The sequence below is a fragment of the Gymnodraco acuticeps genome, unplaced genomic scaffold (genome assembly GCF_902827175.1).
Source record: "Gymnodraco acuticeps unplaced genomic scaffold, fGymAcu1.1, whole genome shotgun sequence".
NCBI classification, from domain to species: domain Eukaryota; kingdom Metazoa; phylum Chordata; class Actinopteri; order Perciformes; family Bathydraconidae; genus Gymnodraco; species Gymnodraco acuticeps.
The window spans coordinates 41,922-53,398 of NW_022991812.1; positions in this window are offsets into that span (position 1 = coordinate 41,922).

The following is an 11,477-nucleotide window of genomic DNA, read 5'->3' on the forward strand; positions in this document are numbered from 1 at the left end:
CTCTGGAGAAATGTAAGGGGAGTTGACAGGGGACACTACCCGGGTTATGAGGCACTATTTTCGGATACTTTTTTACATTTTCATCCCTTTTTTATGGTTCTCCAAAAAGTTAATTCAGACTTTTTTCTGACTCTGGAGGAATGTAAGGGGAGTTGACAGGGGACTCTACCCGCCTTATGAGGCACTATTTTCGGATACTTTAAAGGGCCCTCCATGCAAGTGCCTTCCTCACCTTAAGATCACCTTGATTACTCTCGACTAACGCCCGGATGAGCTGGTCTTGTTGACCCAGAAGGGAACCCTGACTAGACAGAGCATGATGGACTGTGGCGGGATCCGACACAGTGCCTGCAGGGTTCTTCTTGGCCAGTTCTTCTGTTAGGCTTCACGTGGAATGACTGGAGATGAGAACCCGCATGCAAGCACTAATGGCGCGTTTCCACTGCAGGCCTCGCTCGGTTTGGTTAGGCGTTATTAGGCCCGGCTCACTTTAATGCTGCGCTTCCATTACAGTTTAGGAACTGGGGTAGTTACTATAGTAACGCAGTGTAGGCGGAGCCGTGACGTCATCTTCAATGAGAGCCCCAAAAAACAACACAGCCGTTAGCTCTTAGCACTCACAGCTCACAGCTCTTCATATATGTTCAGAAACTAGACAAAAGTGAAACAAGTACAAACCACAGACTGTCTGTGTCATGGCGAATACAGTCGCTGGTTTATTTATGTCTGTATAGGCCGTTGTTGTGAGTGTGGACGGTCGGAGCATATATAACGTTAGCTTAGCCAAGCTCCATTTAGAAAACACGCATTTTAAAAGGGTTTTTTGCCTGCCGTCTGTCTGCAGACTTGTCAAAGCATTAATTCATGGTTTTTACTAACCGGTATCAGTATGTTGTTACTTCGGCATCATTTTGAAACGTGTATTACAATTAAATCACAGTCAAATATGTTCATCTTGTTGTAGTTGTAGCCCCCTTGCCAGCCATTCTCTATCTCTAGTTTAGCATACTCAGCCCGACTCAGCCTGGGTTGTTCCTGGCCCTAGAACCACGATATAGTTGGGCCAGAAAAAAGGTGAAAAAGTAGCCCCGGGCCAAAACTAGGCCAAGTGGAAACGCAACCAAAAACGGGCCCCGCACGGTTCGGCACGCTTAAAGCGAGCTACCCGCTGCAGTGGAAACGCGCCATAAGACTGAAACAGTGGTGAAGTGTCAAAAAATGGGCCTGGACGTTAGTTTACCACTGAAGAATAAACAAAGACTTGGCAAAGACTGAGGATGAGAACCAGGGTTTTAAGCAGGTGCAGGTGAGTAGTGGCAATCAGTGATATGATCAACAGCTGGAGCGGTGTGGAGACGGAAATCCAAATGTAGGTCAGCCACGCCCAGCCAGGAAGACAACAACAGAGGAAAAAGAGGAAGGCTGCACTGTGGATCCTCACAAAGATGAATCCACGAGGATGTCAACAATCCTGTGGGAGCCATCAGGGAAGTAGTATGATGAGAGTCCAACACACTCTCACTCCCTAAGCGTCCAGGAGCGATGTTTGGTCAGTGTCCGTGGCGTCCAGTTGTGACGCTCCTAGGCTCCTTCAGCGTCATAAAGGGACGCAAATAGCTTTCAACTGATTGCAATGTATTCCCATCTGCAGCGGGATTTGACGCTCATGGAAGCACGGCATTCGTTTGTGTCGGCTGCCCTTAACCTGTTAAACCCCGAGCCTGTTTTTCAGGTTTCAGGCTCGAAAATGACATTCCCAGAACAAATGACCATATCTTCCCTTCTAAAAGGGTTAAATTAATAATCTTTTTTCTCAAAGTAATGATAAACCTGTGAGTTGGATGTAGAAAAGTCAGATTCAATATAGATGTTTTTTATTTTAAAGAAAATTCAGATTGAACATGGTAAAAAACTGTAAATTATAGTGTCCGTCCAAAAAATATGTTGTACTTATAGTGAAAACTAACCTTGGATGATGGGTTAGTAGACTAAAAGCTTTAGGAATCCAAAGTACAACATGTAATAAGTACCCTGTATCAAGATTGATGCAAAACAAGTGATATTTGACCTTTTTAGACAGATTTAGCAAAAAAAAACCTCTTCTGGGGCCATTTGGGTGGATTTTCCATATGTCTGGCCCCCCTTGCTCGATTTTAACATGTGACATCTCTTTCTGACAGTCAGAGCCAATGGAATCGAGGGGAATTCCCACATAGTCCTTATTTGGTCATGTGTATGTGTGAGACTGCTGCATCGCCGAGACCGGAAGCAGCAGCTAGCTGTGGTGGCTACCATTAGCAGCTAGCATTTACTCTCCGATTTTACATTAAAATGGAATTATGGATTATAAATTCAATCAGTTTTTTATACATGGACGTTAAGAACCTATGGATTAACAGATTCAGCCGCGTTTTTTCTCATTTTAATGCCATTGAACACGTACTTTGATCAGATTGACAGCTACTTGTGAGACGATCTCCCTAGAAGCTTCGTAAAGGTACGTGTTGTGATGACTGTATTTGCTTCCCCTGTCGCGAGTCCGGATCACTCAGTGATGATACTATATACCTACATAATCTATGGAGTCTCAGCTTTAATCGGATATATTGTATGTGCAGCTATGATAAGTAATAAGGGTACTTTATCTTGAGTTCTGTGCCAATGTCCGTTAGCATTTTTCGCTCAGGGGTAATTTAGATGCTTCTTGTGAGACTTGTGTTTTGTTTTGGTAAACATGGTTTGTATCGGCAGTTAGCTGAGATTATTTCCGTGCAATGCTTTTGTATTTTTCCCCATCGATTCGGAGAAACAAATATTTTTTCTGAGTAAAGGATGGCAGAAGACACTACACTACCCAGAATCCCCAGCTATCGTTTGGACTACACCATGTGCTCTGTTTGACAAACCCCGTGATAGTCCTCAAGCTCTGTGATTGGAGAGTGTGCTCCGAGCGTTACGCCGATTCTCGAACAGCTCTTGAAATGGGATGGAATTCGGCAGACTGTCCAAAACTGGATTTGAACGGGTCCACCGCGTCCCCCCCTCCCCCCCTCCCCGTCCCCAGAACTACACATGCTGGCTATTCTGTTTCGCAACATGTTCTCTATCTATGGCACGTCTCTACTGGGAGTTGTAGTTTTAAAAGACGTTTTCGTATTTCCCATAATAAGAAGTTGCCAGTATTAAACTGTGTACATCCCTGGAGGTTTAGGGGATAGGAAACACTCACATTTAAAACATATAATTAATAAATGGGTGAAAATGGCTTGTGCCCATAATGGGCAGCATTAATATATATACACACATGCCAGCTAAGGTCAGAAGAGCTTTATTTAACAGCTGGTCTTATGTTTGTGACCCCTGTTGTTAATTGATAACATTAGATCACATGAATTGATAAGCCTGAAACATGCACTTGTCAAGGTTCAGAGGCAAATTTTGCAAATATGGCAGTAGCCATCGATCAGCTTAAAATAAGATATACTTTATTGATCCCAAGTTGGAACATTTGCGTTACATCAGCATGTGTAACAGTTGTAAATATGCAGTTGTGTTTATTTGTAAATCATTTAGTATAATCACACAAATTCTGTGTTTTATATTTAACAATTCTGTGTTCTTTATTTATTGATTGTTCAATACCTGACAAGGCCGGAGATGAAATATCTACATACATCTTATAAGAGTATAATACATTATGTATAATATCAGTTAAAATAAGTGCTTCAACATAGTTAACATTGCTGGAGGTATGCACAAATATTGATAGATGTCTTGTAATGCACTATTGAGGAACCTGCGACCCAAGTTTTTCATTCAATGCAGAACTAACCGTACACCCCAGCGCGTGCACTACGCTCTGCATCAGCCAAACGACTCGTTGCGCCCTCGCTGCGAGGGGGACCCAAGTTCCCATCGGCGAAAACACGTGGGTTTGCTATCCTGGCTCCAAGATGGTGGAATGAGCTCCCCATTGACATCAGGACGGCAGATAGCTTGCACATCTTCCGGCGCAAACTGAAAACTTATCTCTTTCGACTCCACTTCGAGCGTTAGAACGATTAACGAAGCACTTTTATACCAATAAAGGACTGGATTACCTAAAGCCAGTTGAGTAGCACTTGAAATGTTTGGCTCTATGAAACCTGATATACTTATATGATTCTGTTTTCTTCAAGGTTGTGTCTTCCTGGTCGAATGTACTTATTGTAAGTCGCTTTGGACAAAAGCGTCAGCTAAATGCAATGTAATGTAATGTAATGTAACTACACCATAGTTGTGTAGGCCTATATGATATGTCAATACACCTTAGAAAATCTTGAAATCTTGAAAGGGATGTGCAAAATAGTCATTATATACAGTCTTTAATTAACTATTAGTAGAGAATAACGAGTAATGAATATACTTTATAGGGATCCTATTAATATCTAATAATAAAAATAATGAAATTCAATAACATGCTTTAACCACTAGGTGTCCCTTTATATCAGGTGTGCACCTTTATGGTGTAAATACAGCCTATCTACCAATTGGATCAAATATAAAAGTCAGCCGAATTAGTGTTGATACTGCAAGGAGACGTATTGTGTGAAAAGAAATGTAAGATGTTGTTTAATGGCTGATATATTTATGATCCACGTCACGTTTTCAGTTCCTCATGTTTGTCTATAAGTCTTCTCATCAGGGCTCTATAAATACAGAACTACGGCAGATATGTAATATTTAATGCAGCCGAACCGTGTATTACAATGCCGTTATGTGATGACTTCCAAAGAGAAAAGCAAGCACACTCGGAATAAAGTATTATTTAAAAAAAAAATGTTTTCGGTCTGTTTCCGGTATTTGTTAATGACGATGTGCTGTGAGATGTGAGACTGAAATTGCACAGGGGAAAATAACGTAGGCTATCTTTAGATGCAGATTTTGTTAAACTAATATGTTTGCGCTGTGGACCAACACTATACATTGACGGGGAAGGGGGTAGCAATAAAGATAACACCATTAAACAGTTACACAACATAACAGAAATAATATCGATAGCAGCGTCCCTAGCAACCACCTTGGTAACAATGAAAACGTCGCGATTTCCTGAAGTAATCTTCGTAATAACTAGCAAACTAAAGATCATGGACATCCACTGCACACATAATCTGAAATAACAACTCATATTTCTCGCATCAAATGACATCGAAACGCATTTGAATGGCCAAACTAACTTTAAAATTGGCATTTTACACCGAGAATAAAACGAAGTTCGGCCATGTTTTCTTTTTCTGCAGGGAGAAATTTGAAGATCACGTGACATAGACGCAGGCCATTGGAATGAATAGTGAAAAAAACGGGGTTTGTCGAACAGAGCACATGGTGTAGTCCAAACGATAGCTGGGGATTCTGGGTAGTGTAGTGTCTAGTTCTGCCATCCTTTACTCCGAAAAAATATTTGTTTCTCCGAATCGAAGGGGAAAAATACAAAAGCATTGCACACAATTTAAACCAATCAATGTTGTGTAATTATCAAGGATAATCTGGTGTTTTTTAGTCGATGAGTAGTGCAGATATCACTGTAAAATCAATCGACAGTAAGAGGAATACTTACTTCCGGGTGTACAATTCTCCGTTATCCAATGGGAATGGACGCTCACATTGCCTTTAAGGGCAGCCGACACAAACGAATGCCGTGCTTCCATGAGCGTCAAATCCCGCCACAGATGGGAATACATTGCAATCAGTTGAAAGCTATTTGCGTCCCTTTATGACGCTGAAGGAGCCTAGGAGCGTCACAACTGGACGCCACGGACACTGACCAAACATCGCTCCTGGACGCTTAGGGAGTGAGAGTGTGTTGGAGCAGCAGCCTCTGCAGCAGCTTTCACCTTACGCTCGCTGATGTAAACCGCAATGTGGCTGGGCACATAATTTTTAAATTGCTCCAACACCATCAACTCACATAATGCGACATACCTATCCACTTTCAAAGAGTTACACCACCTACCAAAAGAGGTAACCAGATCCCTGGCAAACTCCACATGTGTCTGCGTGCTAGACATCTCCCAGGACCGAAACCTCTGTCGATAAGCCTCAGGGACCAACTCGTATGCCTTCAACACAGCAGTTTTAACCATCAGATACACTTTGCTGTCCACCACCGTTAAAGCAGAATAAGCTTCCTGGGCCCTACCTGTTAGCACACACTGCAGCAATAAGGTGCTATTAGCATCTGACCACTCTCTGCTCTCAGCCACACGCTCAAACAAGGAGAAAAATATCTGGATCTCGTTCATTAAACTGAGGCACAACCCGCAGATTACCGGCAACGTCAAATGGAGTAGCTCTACCAGGGAAACTAGAGGCCTGACTTGCACCACCAGCAGGAAAACCCAACCTCCGCTCCTCTAACTCAAGCCTTTTCATTTCTACCTGCAACATTAACAGTCTCTCTCTTTGTTCAAAAGTCAGGTCTGTATCACGGCAGCCAGACACGTTGACACTGTCTCTGCCAGAAACTACAGTAATTTTTCCCCCTTTGAAAACACCTAACTCGAACAGATTTGCTCTAACAATCCCTCTTATGTTTTCCTTCATCCTCTTATCCCCAACATCCAAGCGGAAATGTTCAGCAACACCGATCAGCTGCTCACGTGAGAAGCCCTCCAGTAGCTCCTCTGTAGGCGCTCTCACAAACTCCTCCACACTCTCCATCATACAACACTGAGTGCACGCTCACGCTACTACACAGCCTACACGCTACCGTGGCCCCTTTTTTCTAGTTCTTCCAAAAGTTAACTTAGACTTCTTCTGACTCTGGAGGAATGTAACGGGAGTTGTCAGGGGACTCTACCCGCCTTAAGAGACACTATTTTCGGATACATTTTTATCCATTTTCACCCTTTTATATGGTTCTCCCAAAAGTTAACTTAGACTTTTTCTGACCCATGTACATCACCCTGGATCTCTGCCTGTGTGCCTGTGGGACCAGTGACTCTGTAAGCAGCAGCCTGTGGGACCAGTGACTCTGTAAGCAGCAGCCTGTCCTCTGGGTGGGATTGAGCGAGGTGCTGGTCGGAGCTCTCTGGGTCACAGCCTGCTGCTGCTGCTGCTGCTGCTGCTGCTGCTGCTCTCTCTCCCCTATATTCACATAACTTTTACCCAGCTCTCACACACTCATTCCTGGGTAAGAAAGCCATGTGCATCACCCTGGATCTCTGCCTGTGTGCCTGTGGGACCCTGCTTACAGCAGTGACTCTGCTGCCGTACATTTCATGAGTCAAATGTGGATGAAATGGACAGATTGCTCTCTCTCTCCCCCTGTATTCACATAACTTTTACCCAGCTTTCACACACTCATTCCTGGGTAGGAAAGCCATGTGCATCACCCTGGATCTCTGCCTGTGGGCCTGTGGGACCCTGCTTACAGCAGTGACTCTGCTGTCGTACATTTCATGAGTCAAATGTGGATGAAATGGACAGATTGCTCTCTCTCTCCCCCTGTATTCACATCACTTTTACCCAGCTTTCACACACTCATTCCTGGGTAAGAAAGCCATGTGCATCACCCTGGATCTCTGCCTGTGCCTGTGGGACCCTGCTTACAGCAGTGACTCTGCTGCCGTACATTTCATGAGTCAAATGTGGATTCAATGGACAGATTCCTGTACATTTCATGTACATTTCATGAGTCAAATGTGGATGAAATGGAAATGGAAAATATGAGAGCCCACTTCAGGGCTCCCACATATCAATATGGAAGCCCACTTGTAGATCCCACATCTCAATATGGAAGCCCACTTGCAGATATACCTATGGGGATTGGGGTGCTGTCCCACATCTCAATATGGAAGCTCACTTGTAGATCCCACATCTCAGGGGAGGCGCTCTCCGTGGTGCTGAACCGGCGATGTCCCACATCTCAATATGGAAGCCCACTTGTAGATCCCACATCTCAATATGGAAGCCCACTTGCAGACATACTGTCCCATAAGTCAATATGAGAGCCCACTTCAGGGCTCCCATATCTCAATATGGAAGCCCACTTCTCAATATAATAATAATTCCAAAATAATAATAATAGTTTTTATAACTATTAAATAAGCACCCATATTGACTTGGGTCACATATAAAAATGAATTCAAGGAACTCAAGATTTCGTGCCAAGGGCGGGAGTCGAACAAGGAGACAGAGCGCGAAAAGCACCTCTTTGGGGCCGCTCCAAGACCCCCAAAACACGGACGCAGCAGCCCCAGCATCTCTCCCTGCCATGAGCAAACAGGCTATTTCACACTGCAAGGAGACAGAGCATGAAAAGCACCTCTCTGTGGCCGCTCCCAGACCCCCAAAACACGGACGCAGCAGCCCCAGCATCTCTCCCTGTCATGAGCAAACAGGCTATTTCACACTGCAAGGAGACAGTGCATGAAAAGCACCTCTCTGTGGCCGCTCCAAGACCCCCAAAACACGGACTAAGCAGCTCCAGCATCTCACCCTGACATGTCATATTGACAGTCAATATGAGAGCCCACTTCAGGGCCAAGGGCGGGAGTCGAACCCCGCTCAAGCTTATTGAACAAAAGTATAATATATAGACTCCACTATAAAGTAAAAAGACATTTCTCTATCGTTTTGGCGATCAAAATTGACAAAAAAACACATCAAATCACATCTACAAATCAATACGAAGCTAATGAAACCACTTTCAGACTCCTAGCGTGTTTACAAGTTTGAAAACGTAGCAATGGCTTTTCACATCACACCATTGTGTGATATATGATTAATATGATGAAATTAATGTGTATAATGTACTTAAATGTTCCCAATGATTATTCTTATAATGTTTCTTAAATGTTTTTGTATAAATGTATTTGTTCTGCTATATAATATGGAGAGTCTGACAGGAGTTTCGAACCCGGGTCTCCCGTAGCGAGGGGCGACACCCGGTCGCCTCAAGCTTATAGCTGTATATTCGGGACATCTTCCTGTCTTTTCCGCCATCAAAATGTACAAACGACATTTTTGAAAATGGACATGTTCTGTGTTTTTATATGTGTATTTGACTGTTTTTTATATTGTGAAATGTTCCAAATGTTATATTGTGAAATGTTCCAAATGTCTTTAGTAAAAAAAAGTTTTAAATGATTCAAAGAAGTTTTCTGGTCATTTCTTTAGAGTTCTGCTAAGTCCTGGAGACTTCATTTACACACTACAAAGCTTAATAATAATAATAATACATTTCATTTATATAGCGCTTTTCACAACTCAAAGACGCTTAGACTGATACCACGCATATAATAAATATTAATGTACAATTTTTGAATTAAGAGACTAGGTTTTTTCTTTTTATTTAGTCAAATCTAAATGTTGGATTTTAAGTATGATAACTCAATGACTGTCCACCGTGACAATACTTACTCTGTATATCATATTATGAATTCACACTGCCGAGGCTGGTCTCGAACCCCGACCTCGCGCATAAAGGAGCGAATCTTATCACACTGTGACACCCTGTCGCTTATAGCTCATAGAGGATAAGTCTTCTATATAGTAGAGTAACCAAACGTTTCCTACTCTTTTTCACCATCAAAATGAACAAACTACACATCAAATCACATCTACAGATGAAGACGAAGCCAATGGACCTACTCCGAGACTCCTAGCATGTGAACATCGAGACGAGAGATCTCTCTCCCTCCGTTTCTCAACAGTGACATCACTTTCAGCTTCACTTTAACAACGTGGTAAAAGTAACAATTTCAATGAGCAAAATAAATAAATAATTTCATTATTATAATAGAATACACTACAGATCCATCCTCCATCTCTTAATTCAACATAATTCATTCACACTGCCGAGGCTAGTTTCGAACACGAGTCGCTTGATAGGATCAAAAAGCTTGATAGCTGTATAGTCTTTTATAAACATTCCGAACGGCACATTTCCCTGCGTTTTCCACCATCAAAATGGACAAACGATGCCTCAAATTACATCTACAGATCAAGACGAATCGAATGGACCTACTCCCGAACTCCTAGTGTGTGTAAATCGAGACGTGAGATCTCTCTCCCCCGCCTGCTTGCGAGGGCGAGGGGCAGTTTACACACACACAGCTGCTACATGCAGCAACACACACACACAGGGAGGAGATGGCAGAGATAACGCGCTCCGAGGTGTGGTTAAACTTCTCGGTGTGACGGGCGGTAACACGAGCAATTTATCGAGACATAAGTCATATATAACAAAATAATTTAATAAAGTCTGAGTTAACTTTTTTTGAGATCCATAGAAAAGGGGTGAAAATGGAAAAAAAGTATCCGAAAATAGTGTCCCATAAGGCGGGTAGAGTCCCTGACAACTCCCCTTACATTCCTCCAGAGTCAGAAAAAGTCTAAGTTAACTTTTGGGAGAACCATAGAAAAGGGTGAAAATGGATCAATTGTACCCGAAAATAGTGTCCCATAAGGCGGGTAGAGTCCCTGACAACTCCCCTTACATTCCTCCAGAGTCAGAAAAAGTCTAAGTTAACTTTTGGGAGAACCATAGAAAAGGGTGAAAATGGATCAATTGTACCCGAAAATAGTGTCCCATAAGGCGGGTAGAGTCCCTGACAACTCCCCTTACATTCCTCCAGACTCAGAAAAAGTATGTTAACTTTTGGAAGAACCAGAGGAAGGGGTGAAAATGGATAAAATGTATCCGAAAATAGTGCCTCATAATGCGGGTACCCTGACAACTCCACTTACATTCCTCCAGAGACCAGTTAAAGTACTTTGAAAAGGGCTAAAGAGATAATTTGTTCACAGGGAGCCTCTAAATAGGGCCCAGATCAGGAATCTGAAATATGGGAACCCTAACCCACCCAGAACTTTTTTTTTCAATAAAATGTCAAACTTTCTCACATAATGCTGCCTGGAGCTAAGAATCTGACACCCTTGTGGTGAGGGAAGAGGAGGAAATTGAAAAAAATTGAAAAAATGTGGTTGACGCTCCGAAACATTGAGAGTGTGTTGCTTAACGTCTGTGGAACCCGCTTGCAAAATGTGGGGACCCTGCGACCTTCGACAAGGTCAAAACTGAGGTCAGAGGTCACATTCGCAATGCCGACAGTACCCTCGACGGGACAAAGGAAGGTCCGACCGCTTTGAGCTTGCTCTCATTAGAACCGGCTCGAAAAGTATATGCAGATTGATGCCTCTGCTGCTCCTAATGTCAAAGGTTACGGCTTGAAATGTAACAAAGCTCCAAAGGTCAAAGGTCACGCTTCCATGCCGTACGGTGCCCTTTACAGCACAAAGGAAGGTCTGACCGCTTTGAGCTTGATGTCATTTTAACCGTCTCGGAGAGCAGATGCAAATGGATGCCTCTGGTGCAACAAAATGTCAAAGGTTACGGCTTAAAATGTAACAAAACCTTCCGTTAAGGCCTTTTGAGAAGCTGCAGTGCTGCATGAGTGTTTAAAGTACTTTGAAAAGGGCTAAAGAGATATTTT